At 40.5% G+C, this 13,401-nt stretch overlaps 1 long non-coding RNA gene across 1 annotated transcript in view; it reads right to left on the minus strand.

The window, feature by feature from the left end:
- Positions 1-223: 223 nt before the first annotated feature.
- The window catches only part of LOC142826551 (uncharacterized), a 37,977-nt gene continuing 24,799 nt past the window's right edge, over positions 224-13,401 (minus strand). Inside the window, exons 2-3 of the long non-coding RNA XR_012900755.2 lie at positions 10,507-10,653; positions 224-486 (exon numbers count right to left, since the gene is read on the minus strand). This is a non-coding gene — a long non-coding RNA (uncharacterized LOC142826551). The remainder of the gene's footprint in view (positions 487-10,506; positions 10,654-13,401) is intronic.

Consider the following 13,401-nt stretch of genomic DNA (forward strand, 5'->3'; position numbering starts at 1 on the left):
GAATGGAGTATCTTAGGCTTTCACTGCCTTCAGCACACACTCTGAATCTGACTCATAATCCTCAATTTGAAATACAATAATTAACTTCTGTGGAGAGGATTTTGCTTTCACAAACCATGTCATCACCATGGCATAAACAGCAGGAATCAATACATTCATAAACAAAGAGCCTGTCTTTATCCAAATGTTCTTAGTAATTGAAACAAGAAAATAATCCGGGAAGTAATCCAGGAAATATATCAGCAGAATTGGTTTTAAATAGAATATGCAGATTTTCAAAGAGGCATAAACTATGAGTGTGCAAAAAGTTCCGTATTGTCATGCATAGGCTGACTGACCAGAGTCTGCTTACCACTCTGTGTGTTGTACTGTGACTCAGACTCCTGCTCCTGATGTGCAATCGCTTAGTGGCGGAGGTGTGAAAGTTGGTGATTTGAGTGCTCTAGAGTGATGTAGCCTCCTTGCTATGTAAAATGTTCTTCCTCTCTGGGGATGAAGAATCAAATTACTAGCATTAAAGGTCATACAAAAAGCATATTACTATTTCATTTCTATCCTCTAGTGTTTGTATTCTTTAAGAAGGTGTTCAGTAACTCACACATTGTAAAAGTAGCATTTATCAGGCATTTTTTCATGAAACCAAAGTAAACAGGTTTATAATCCTACACTAATTGCCTATACAGAATTGACTGCTATCTTGGGTCTGCAGTCGCTTACACATTTACCCTTGCTGACATTTACCCTTATTTCTGACTAGTATTTTGAAAGTTTAAGAAAATTCACTTGCACATCCATCCATGGAGAGCTTAATTAAAAGTGTTTGAGTTAGTTTGTGTATATCAGATACTCAAGAAAAAAATGGATCAAACAATGCTATTTGGGGACTGAATTGATGACCCTCTTCTCTCTACTCACAGCCCTTCTGATGTTCTAAGAAAGCACTTTAAAATGCTCTGATAGAGGTACTAGCCATACCCCATCTCATCTTTTTCTCTCAGCTGAAGAAAGGAGCCATTTTGAGGCAATGATCTTTGAGGCTCAATCTTAGCACATTATCTCCCTTACTGCCTCTCCCGAAGTGAAGACAAAAATGATTTGAAACATTCTGCTGGGGGCTTAATCAGTGATGTTCTAGAGAAGAGAGATAAGATTTCAAAAGAAGATTTCATTAGAGTACAGGCTCTGATTTTGTAAAACTGCTTTCCAATTTCACTGGCACAATTTTTCCTCAAATAGTTGCAGGTATAAGTTGTATCAAGTAGGTGTCCAGCTGGATATGGTAGGCAGATAGATGCTCAATTATAATTTTCTACCTCAATTGATTATGGGAATAGTCATGCAGGTACAGAATTGTATACAAAAATTAGGGGTTTAGAGTAAATTAAGCCTCAAATCTATCACCTCACTTTTTTTAATTGTATCCAAATCCAGTTATCCACTTATACAAAAGGTTCCTACACAGCAGTGTTTCCCAATTTTATTTGGCCACAGAATCCTTTTCAGCTTGAAAGAATTTCAAGGAATCCCTTGGGTTGCCAGGGTAAAATTTGTCGAGGAGCAAAAAAAAAAATCTGCCGAGTCCCACTGTGAAAAGGCTCTGTCTCTTTTAGAGGAGATGGGGGAGTGCTGAATTCTCATGGAACCCTTGCTTTCACTATGAGGAGCCCTAGGGTTCCGCAGAGCACCAATTGCGAAACACTGCTACACAGAATCATAGCACTGAAAACCCATGCTGAGAGTGTTCTAAAATTTCCTTGTGAAGGCTGAGATGCCTATTCTGAAATGATTAATCTGATAAATGGTAGGTGCTAAATCTCCTGTTAAATTAAATACATATTCCTGATATTTTGTGCAGTATATCAAATTCTTAGTAAAACTTTAAACACCTTTTAAAGCAAAAACATAATACAAAGATTTCTCCATAAACAAAAATGTCCTCCTTTTCCAGGCATTAACATCTCCAAAATCATCTAATTAAAACAGTGGATCCACTACCCCTTCAGTCTATTCAACCCTCCACAGCAAGAAAGGCCTGGGAAAACAAATATGCCTTGCAGCAAAAGCAAATCCCAGAAATGGGGCTCTTCTCCAGTACCAGAAACATCACCAGAAACAAACTGGAAGCCAGGGCAGAGCATGGAATGCAGGGGTAGAATTTTCCCTACATTAAAGATTATTTAATAAACAAACATCCGCATTCTGCAGTAGCAGCATTGTTAAAATGGTATTTGGGTATAGCTCAGAGTAGAGTGCATGGCAGTAATCTGAACTTGACAAGGGCATGAATAACTGGGGTTAGGTCCATATCCAAAATAAAAAGGTCCAATCACCTGACAACCTCGGAAGAATAGAGCAGTCAGGATCAACCGAACTTCCCAGCCCCCATATACAATCTGAACAAAAAATGCAGACATGCTCACTTTCAATGGAGGGAGCATATGCAATTTCTGCAATATCGTTCAGCTCCTTTTCCCATTTGGGAAGCAAGACCTCAGTTTTATCTAAGTGGAGCCTCATAGCAATTACCTATTCATGCAACTCATCCACATACAAGTTAATTACAACTACACTGGCAATTTAGGCCACAATCTCTCATATTTCTCTTCATTAGTCTCATAACTGATTAGCAGGAGAGGCAAAAGAAAATAATCCCATAGAATCCTTCATGAGGAAGGATTCTGCAGGCACATGAGGAGTTACACTGATAATTTCTGGGACTTCCAGTCAGAATAAACCCACCTACTACTAGCATCTATGCATGTGGCAACATTACTATTGTATGGGATATCAAAGGAAACAGATCAATCTAAAAGGATCAGAATGAACACAATTTTCTTCTGATGATGGCTGAAGATGGATTATGGTGGCAACAGAAACTCTCCCACCGACACAGCATTGTCTCTGTAGTGCAGGAGTGGCCAACCTGTTACAGGCAAAGAGCCAAAATAGTCGTGCATATAGCACAAAGAGCACATCGGGCTCCTGCCGGCCGACGCCATCTTGAAGACACCATTTTGAATGGCCACGCCGGGTGGCACAGGGAGCCAAGAGGCAGGGGCCATTTTCAGGGGTATAGGGGCAGCTTCAAAAGCTGCACTTTCAGGGGGGAAGAGCCTCATGCAGCTTGCGAGCTGCGGGTTGGCCACAGCTGCTGAAGTGGATTAGGTAAATATAACAACATATCTCAGGGTGAGATAGTTACATAGGTCTGTAGTGTAGACAACATCTTAATGTTCATACATGTTTACAAATCTCCATTAGCAGAAGCACTTAATCTAGTTCAACAAACTTGGTTTGGGATTCACTCATTTTGCGCTCCCCCTCCCCCATTTGTTGTTGGCAGCACTAAATGTACTAAATAACATACATCTCAGGGATGAAACTTGTCAAGATTTGAAGGGAGAAGAGAAGAGAGGCCTTTTAATTACTGGGTAGTGGCAGATGTTTGTATTGTTACTTTGTGTCCCATGTTGTATATATGTATTAAGCCATAAAGAAGTTTACTAACCCATTTTTCTGTGTTGTGAATTCTGATGCTTTTAAAACTACCACTCTTTTGAAGCACATAATAATGCACTTTACCCATCCCTCCTGAGTATCACTGGGACTTAAGATATTATTTGGTTTTGGGGATAGGAGCACAAGTGCATGTGGGGCAGACAGTCAAATGTTTGAAGTGTGATGGCACCAGACAGTGAATGTTCCAATTAATGTGCTGTGAATTGGGAGTCCCAGTCCTGAACCTGAAAATATCTTACATTTCCCACACATAAGAAAGAAGGTCCTCCACACTAGTCAAGGAGATGTTAATATATATTAAAACTACTAGGGCTTGTCTACATTGGCCCCTTTTCCGGAAGGGGCATGCTAATTTTTCAGATCGTAATAGGGAAATCCGCGGGGGATTTAAATATCCCCCGCGGCATTTAAATAAAAATGTCCGCCACTTTTTTCCGGCTTTTAGAAAAGCCGGAAAAGAGCGTCTACACTGGCCCCGATCCTCCGGAAAAAAGCCCTTTTCCGGAGGATCTCTTATTCCTACTTTGAAAGGAAGGATCTCTTATTCCCTTTGAAAGTAGGAATAAGAGATCCTCCGGAAAAGGGCTTTTTTCCGGAGGATCGGGGCCAGTGTAGACGCTCTTTTCCGGCTTTTCTAAAAGCCAGAAAAAAGCGGCGGACATTTTTATTTAAATGCCGCGGGGAATATTTAAATCCCCCGTGGATTTCCCTATTACGATCTGAAAAATTAGCATGCCCCTTCCAGAAAAGGGGCCAGTGTAGATGTAGCCCTACAGTGAATATGTAACTGAAGTTTTTAGAAAGGCAATGCATACCAACAAAAAACAAAGGGATTGAATCTGTGACCAAGGGCCAAATGTAAAGATTTTTCCCCTTCTCCTTTCCTTTCCCCTCCTCTTTCCTGATTGGGGATGGGGATGGGGATGGGGATGGGGATGGGGATGGGAGGAAGAATTACAGTGGAAAATTGTTGTGCGGACAGCTGGGAAAATCTCCTGCACAGAGCTTGATGGTTTCATTTGGAGGGCTTCAGGTACTTCTGCAGACCCATTGGTCTTTTTTTGCAACACTTAGGCGGGATCCTGCGAGGGGTTTCAGATGCCAGAGGAGGGTGTTATCCTGCGAGTTCTGCAGGCTCCTCTATCTCATCAGTGGAGGAGAAGGATATGTGCTAGTTCCTGAAGAGGTGCTGTGGCCATGGCAGCAGGCCCCTCTCCAGGGGGGCTCATTTGTTCCTCAGTTCTATGAACTGCTCCATTAGGGCATGCTCTCATTCTCTGTAGAATGCCTCCTGCTCCGGGAATGGGTGTATCCGAGCCTTTCCCAGCTGGAGAACCCAATGTTTCTGTGTCCTAAGGAGCTCAAATTGCTCCTGGTTCCCCCTGTACATTCCCATGAGCACTGCAGGTCCTCCAGGGTCCTTTCTCTGTCTGCCTCTACTGTCTTTGGGATGCTGTTCCCGATCTCCCAGCAGAATGGTTTCCCTGTCAGGAGTCAAAGATCCTGCCAAGAGTAGCATGTTTTCCTTTGGAAGAAGCTGAGAAATCCCCTCACATAACAAAGCTTTGCTTTGGATACTCCTTGTCATTCCAACAATGCAGCTATTGTCTATCCTTGGTTCTGACAACTTTTTCAGCCCCCTGGAAAGGAGCAGAGACTTCTAACAAATAGATACACATATTTTGTTTTAGTTTATTTTTTCCATAGTATCTCAAGGGGTGGAGGGGTGGCAGTGTGACCAGTTTGCAATGTCTGCTTCAAAGGATGGCCAACATTCGGAGACCATTGTAGCTTTCAAGGCAACAGAATGGAAAAAGAGAGGTCTCTTTCCATCCTATGGAGATTCCACAATTTGTGCTTCACAGATGCTTCAGTGAATGATTGTCCCTCTACATGCTGCTGAATGGAGGGGTTTAAACAGCTAGGCAGGCGGTCCAAGCACATTCACATTGCCATTTAATTTTGAGACCCAGCTGGAGTTTCTGCTACACCAGGAGTTTTTTGAAATATGCTTACAGGACTGGGAAGCAATTAGACTGGAAACTGACTATAATGTCAGCTAGTATATGGTATTTCCATGGAAAGAGAGAAATTAATCATGAATGCACACACCCATCCCTCTCTCCTGGAAATCCTGTTCCTGGATAACAGTGGTGAAATGGACAGGGAAAGAGAGAGACACTGGAACTTTACAGGGGGATTATGGCCAGTATTCCCTCTAATCTGCTTCACAGATGATTAATCAGCCCTACCCAGTCAGAGGCTCAGGACTCCCTGGAGGGAGCTGACTGACTGGGCGGGGCTGATTAATCACTTGTAAAGATTATGGCACAAACATGTGCATGGACACATAGGGTATGTCTACACTACCCCCCTAGTTCGAACTAGGGGGGGTAATGTAGTCATATGGAGTTGCAAATGAAGCCCGGGATTTGAATTTCCCGGGCTTCATTTGCATAAAGCTGGCCGGCGCCATTTTTAAATGCCGGCTAGGTCGGACCCTGTGCCGCGCGGCTACACGCGGCACGGACTAGCTAGTTCAGATTAGGCTTCCTATCCGGAATGAGGCGTGGAATGAGGTGTACATCTAGTTCGGATTAGGAAGCCTCGTTCCGGATAGGAAGCCTTATCCGAACTAGCTAGTCCGTGCCGCGTATAGCCGCGCGACACTGGGTCCGACCTAGCCGGCATTTAAAAATGGCGCTGGCCGGCTTTATGCAAATGAAGCCCAGGAAATTCAAATCCCGGGCTTCATTTGCAACTCCATATGACTACATTACCACCCCTAGTTCAAACTAGGGGGGTAGTGTAGACATATATAGTTGCTCATGCAGAGGTATCTCCAGGCAGACTTTATTACCAAATGTGTTGCCTCATAACATAGCAGGTGAACATTCATTTAAAAAGATAAAGATAAATCAAGTGTGATTGTGAGATGCATAAAGTATGACTGCATTTATCCTTACATGCGCTTTTTGGAAGTCTCTTCCTATTGCAATCTCACTGGGATAGTTTTGCCAATCTCCATCCAACACCACATGACCCCATAGGGTCTGTTCCATGATCAGTTATTGACCTTTCACGTGGAGGTTTTGTTTTTCACCTGAAATTGGATGGATTCTTTATAAAGATTTTGCACAACCCTGTTTGCAACTTGCTGACTCTTGTATAAATTAGTGATCTTGATGAGGCTGGGAGGTCTGGTTCAGAGTTGAAAAGAAAGAGGGAATCAAATTCATACAATTTTATCTAATTAATATAGCTAGGGATTTCCCACCATATAGTTATTGCTTATCTGAAATTACCCTTGCTCACGCAATGTGGAATCACACTGACAGTTTCAGAGCTATTTCAACAATTGAGCACTGGAAATCAAATACAGGTTGAACCTCCCTCTTCTGGCACCCTCGGAACCTGACCAGTCTGGAACAAAGGGATTTGCTGGACCAGGGCAGATCTTTCCCAACATGACGTGTACTGCCCTGCTGCCCCCAGCTAAAGCACCAGCCCAGCCCCGCTGTTGCCTGTCAGGTTGTGGGTCCCCAGGCTGGAACTCCATGGCTGCCAGCAGAGTCTGAGATCTGCGGCTACTGCTGCTGGCCCCCGAACTCAGCGTCAGGAACTGGAGCTTTGCAGCCGCTGCTCCCAGCCCCTTGCTACTGTCCACCTGCAGGGGCCAGAACTCCCAGACCATGGATGTGGTTGTACCAGAGAGTCCTGTACAAGTGGGGCTGAGTAAGGTAGTTTAACAAATGATGGCAAGATGTACAGATCACAGGTAAAGATAGGGATGATTATTAGAGATCTCTCAATAAACTGGGATCTATGCCATGAATTAAAGAACCTGACGATTTTCTCCTTTATAGAAAGAGCTGCCTTTTTCCGAGTGTTTTATCATATTTTCCATATATTATAATATGCTACTTTGTGTGTTCATTAGCTGTATTAAAATTAGCATTTTTAATTTGTTAATCTGCTTGCTAAGCTCTGAAATGCCACTCACTTCCTCATGTATTGGATCATATAATTAAATTTGCATGGGAGCCAATATTACTTGTCTCTTGTTGAAACACTGAAGGTTTGTCTGCCCCTGAAACATGGAATATTTTTATTTTTGTGTGTTGACAATAAAATATTCATTAATTTTAAGCAGTGTAACAAAGCAATACAAATGCTGCCATTATAAATATGATTGCCTAGTCACAGCATATTCCTAAATGACAATGTGAACTAACTGAATAATTATGACTGTGTTACTGCCCACAATTTTTTTAACGTAGTCCTCATTCCCAGGTGACCATTGCTTGTTAAGTGAAAGCATTTGAACCAAATATTATTCTACTCCATAAATTGTCAGTGTAATCAGTCAGACCCACAAGAGTCTGTGATTAATCACGTAATAATTGGACTATTCCTTCATTGTCAATACATTAAACTGCATGCTAAGAATTCAATAAGATCATTTACTAAATCCCAATTTCTCTAGAGAAATTTTACATTTTTCAACGAACACTACAACAAAAGAAATACTTGTTCTCTGTTCTAATTAGAGATCTATATCTAGATCTTAAATGTTTACTACTTGTTTTATCTATACTGGTTAAAAAATACAGTCACGATTTGCAAGCAATTAAATCTATTAGTGTCCTAATTCTACTCGTAGAGAAACCTGCATAACCCGCACTGACTTGAGTAGGAATTGATATGCAAGGATTTGGCTCAAAAGAACATAATCTTTGTGAGCTAGAGTTTTCAAAATAAACTGATCAAATATCTCGCATTGAGCCTTGATTCATCTAGACTATGTCTACACAGCAGTGTTATTTTGGAATAATATAGTCCACGTCTACACAGCAAGCCATTGCTTCAAAATAATGTTGAGCTGGAGGACTTCTTACTATGACTCCTCTAACCCTCATTTTATGATGAGTAAGGGAATTTGGAGGAAGAGTGCTCTAACTTAAACTTCCTATTTGTAGAGAGTGCCAAAAGCTGAAATAAACTATTTCAACTTAAACTACGCAGTCAACAAAGCTCAGGTTGAGTAGCTTATTTCAGCTTTAGCCCTGCTGTGTAGACATTCCCCTACAGACCTCTAGCTCACAAAGACTATGTTCTTTTCAGCCAAATTCTTACATATCAATTCCTATTCAAGTCAGTGAGGATTATGTAGGTTTCTCTAAGGGTGGAATTATAACACAAATAGATTTAATTACTTGCAAATCATGACTGTATTTTTTAACCAGCATAGATAACCTCAGCTTATGCTTGCAAAAATTGAAGTACGCAAAGTAAGGTGGTTTGCGATAGTATATCTATATTGACTGGCAGAATATGGCCCTATGTGATACAAGAGTGCATAACAGTTTGGAGTTTGAAACCATGTACTTAACTTCTTTGACTAAATTTGCAGATCTCCACCTTTATAATTCATTATTTTGATGTTAATATGTTCTATTATTATGGACCTTGCTTTTAAAAATAGTTGAGCAGTCTGAGTGTTTAGGTAGCCAACACTAGATTCTAAAATATTTGAATAAAAGCAAGATCAATTTTACACTTCTTAAAATACAATATTTATTTTCAGTTAAAGTTAGGTAGCATGTGTTCACCTCATATTGGGCCAAATTGACAAATCTTTATTTAGGCCCCAATTCTGCAAATTGCAACATGTGGCAGACCTCTGTATCTACCTGGAGCCTCACTGATTTCTGTGGAGCTACACATACATATTTGGGATTGTTCCCACAGAGGTACTCATGAGACTGGTCCTTAGTTTTCATTCATTCTTAATTCAGACAAATCTCAATCAAGACAGGACCTGAGAATACATTTACAGTTGAAATTTGGACACCCAATTGCCATTAGAAATTAAGGAGAATTGGGTGTCCAATCCTCTATCTGGCTTTTAAGATCTCATCCTCTATCAGTGAGTCCTGACACACACATACACACGTACATGCTACTGGTAGGTTTATCTGCAGCATGATGACTGAATGGCCCTCATTCCCAAAATGGGGATGGAGGAAGAGGACTGGCAATTTAAAAGTGAGATCTCAGCATAAGCCCCCCATCTAGCTCATTGAAAGAGACAATTATATACTTATATATAAGTTTGCTGTTTTAATTGCCATTGATTTTAACCCATTTCTATGTGAAGAAGTCCAAAGGGATTGCAAAAAAAATGTTATCAGTAAAATCTATTTTCAACCTTAACTCTTGTTTTAAACAAAGATTTTCCCCCGATGATCTGAACACTCTCATTGCATTTATGTCACTGAGCTGTTAACATCACAACTGTCACTTTGCTGGAGGATCTAAAACACTAACAGAAGGTGCTAACTGATGCAGCCAGAAGATAGGAGAGATGCTGGCACAATTAATTGAAGTATCCAGAATTGATGAGAGCTGTCAAGAGCTCACTATGAGAAAGGCTAGTAAGGCAGACTAATAAAGTGACTGGAAGAGATTAAGGACATTGTGGGATCTCAAGAAAATGGCTGGAAGCAATGAAAAACAGTGGGACAGCACAGTGTGGCATGTGAAAGAGCAGAACAATGCTCAGAAACCCAATTCAGGAGTGATTAGGGTGCCAGAAAGAATTTAAAAATTTCAGAGTAAATACCCCACACCACTTATCAGTGATCAAGCCAACACTAGGTTGGGAAGATAGAATCAGCTTTCTTAGCTTTGTTATATAATATCCCATGTGTATCACTTATGTCTAATCAAAACTATACTGGTTGAACTGATACCCCCTCCTTCCTTTTTAGATGAACTTTTGAGACATATTAAAATAAGCCTTATGCCAGTGTTTTTTCTAATGATACCATGCTGTGCATGTCCTTAAACTGATTCTAACCACCTGAGATTTTACTGGAAAATGAACATGGCTGAGTAAAAAATAAATATTGTATATTTTATACAAAGAATTGAAAATGGAAATATGGGCAACATGTGTAGTTATTATCACAGAGCGAGACTTACCAAATGCTCTAATCTTTTGGATGAGCACAAAAAACCCATTAGCGAGGTCCACTGGGGTCTGAAGATTGATTATGTGTCCTCGTTCCACTGTACTACCAGTGCTGAGAATGTCTTTTTAAACTGCTGATTTCACACTGTGTGAAGGCTCTAAAGAAAGAGATATTGGGTGTTATCTAGAGGCAAGAACGAAATATTCAGAAGCCACCCTGAGAATATGAACATTTCTGCTTTTCCCTGGGACTGTAAGGAACTGCAGTCACAGGAAGTTGCAAATTTATGGATTGATAAGTAGCTTAACCAATATACTTCCCTGATTTGCAACAACAGTAAGGATATGAAACTAGAAGCCTAGAAAATCCATCAAATAGTGTGATGGTTAATAAGGTAAGAATTAAACTTTTCTTCATTATTTGCCAAGCTTAAAAGCTCACAGGGCAGATCCTCAATTGATGGAAGTAGTTACACAATGACAACAAAGCTACAACAATTTACAGCAGGTGAGGATCTGCCCCCCTAAGTTATATTTCTTGAGTACTTTGACAAATACTTTATATTTTTTGAATAAAACATTGGCTTTTTTTCTTATTCAATATGATTCAAGACAATATTTGGATTTTTGGCTTCTTTTGGCTTTAGATTGAATGACAGTGTGGGATTTGCTATAGCAATCTCTTCTCATAGATTCTGCTGGCATCATTTTAACAATATTGCACTATTAAATCAACATTCTGATTAGATTTTGTAATTGTAATTACATCCAGAAAGAAAATGAAAAGTACAATATTGAGCAGGAAAGGGAGCTATAAATCAAACTAAAATCTCCCAGACAGCTAATCTCTCTATATTTATACCTTGTAAATATCTATATGGCCTAAAAAAGAGCTGTACAGTTCAGTGACCTACTGATACTCTTTTCAAGTTTCTCAACTAATAATAGAAAATGCTGTTCCAGAGTGTTCTGACTTTCAATTCCTAAATGATTTGGTGCCTTTTAAAATCTCCTCCTCAAAACTAAACATCAGATATTTAAAAGGGGCTCGCTCATTGCTGGGATTAAATTAAAAATAAAAAAAGTCCTTATTCCCATTAAGCACCTAAGGGTATGTGTCCACTGTGAGCGAGTGTATGATTGTAGCATGGGGGTTTGTCTAACTATGTTCTCTTTAAAGTAGCTAAGCAACAGTAGCAGTGCAAACATAGCAGTACAGGTATTAGCACCATTTAGCAACCTCAGTATGTATCCATGAAGCCTAGAAGGGTTATAGCCCAGATTTTTAACAAGACATCCATCCATCAGGGTTGATCCCCTTCAGTTCTGGAGCACAAGTCACCACCATTTAAGCTAAAGGAGTAGATTCATTAGCTGATAATAATAGTAGGCTGTTCGCCTGTGACAGAGAAGGCCCTGCAGAGGAATGTGAAACACACTGTGAACTCATTTAGCTGAGCTCTATGGCAGAGAAAAGATGATAGACACATTTCCAGAAAAACTGGATTTTTGCAAGCCAGGGGAAGATCTGAACAGAAGCTGAAGCAAACAAGTTTTGTGGACAAATGTGGTAACAAAATTCACTTACAGGAATTATGTGGAGAGTGACTAAATCCATAATCGAGTCCAGGCTGCAAATATTTTGGGAAGTCAGAAAAGAACTGCCATTGGATGAAATTTCAAGTTAGAACAGTGACCATAAGTTGTTGCCAGATGGCCACAAACACTTCACATTTATCAACATTAGTTTAAACTAGTTCTGAGATATGCAGGTTTTTATCTCTGACAGGCAACTTGACAACAGAGATTGATGTGTCCAACTGAGAAGAATAAGAATATAAATCTGTGTCTTATTTTGAGGAGAATGCAAAGAGCAGATAGGGATGAAGCAGTGGACATAATCTGTGTAGGTTGCAAAGAGACAATTGACACAGTATTGTAGAGGGCAATAATACATCTTCGGGTTAGCAAATAACATACAGAAGGCACCATACCCTTCAATCTGTCAGTGCTGCACTATGAGAGCCTGAACTCTGAAGCGTAGCACATGTGTTCTTCCCGCACTGTTTTTCTTTTCATCCCTCGTCTTTAGCTCCTTGTTCCCTCTCTTGTTACAAACTCTTCATTTTACATATGCCCTATATTATCATTTCCTTCCTTCTTTATCCCTCCTGACTTCTCTTCCTTCCAGTTTCCTATTATTTCTCTATTTCTTCCTACTTGTAATGTGCTCTAAAGTACTCTAAAAACACAGTGCACACAGAGGGGGTGGATCTATCATCATCCCCACATTTGTCCATAGCCTCAGCTTCCTATTCATTCTGTCTCCTTCAGCCCTCAGTCCATTCTGTCCCCTCCCAGGATATGACTACACAGCAGAGCTAACGTCGAATTGAGGTACACAATGCCAATACATCAATTGTGTAGCTTAAGTTGAAATAGTTTAATTTGGCTTTTGGCACTGTCTACACAGCAGGAAATTGAAGGAAGAACATTCTTCCTTCTACTTCCCTTACACCTCTTGAAATGAGGGTTACCATGTGTCAGAGTAAAAAGTCCTCCAGCTTGACATTATTTTGAAATAAAGGCTTGTAGTGTAGATATATCAGTTATTCTGAAATAACACTGCTGTAATGTGCTCTAAAGTACTCTAAAAACACAGTGCACACAGAGGGGGTGGATCTATCATCATACCCCCAGTGTCCCCTTTGCACCTGGATTCTTAAGCCCTTTTTCCCACATCTGAGAGGGTCTTCTTTCCCCTTAGCCTGGACAAGTACTGCAGGGAGCAGGAGGAGAGGGGAAAGAAAGAGATATCCCTGTTGCTCACAAGAAGGAAGAAAAGAGGAGAAAGCAAAACTGTCAGGCTCTTTCTGCTCCCGCCTCAAGTAGAGGAGGAGAGAACT

Source organism: Pelodiscus sinensis, chromosome 1, assembly GCF_052426305.1.
Source record: "Pelodiscus sinensis isolate ZL-2025 chromosome 1, ASM5242630v1, whole genome shotgun sequence".
NCBI lineage: Eukaryota > Metazoa > Chordata > Testudines > Trionychidae > Pelodiscus > Pelodiscus sinensis.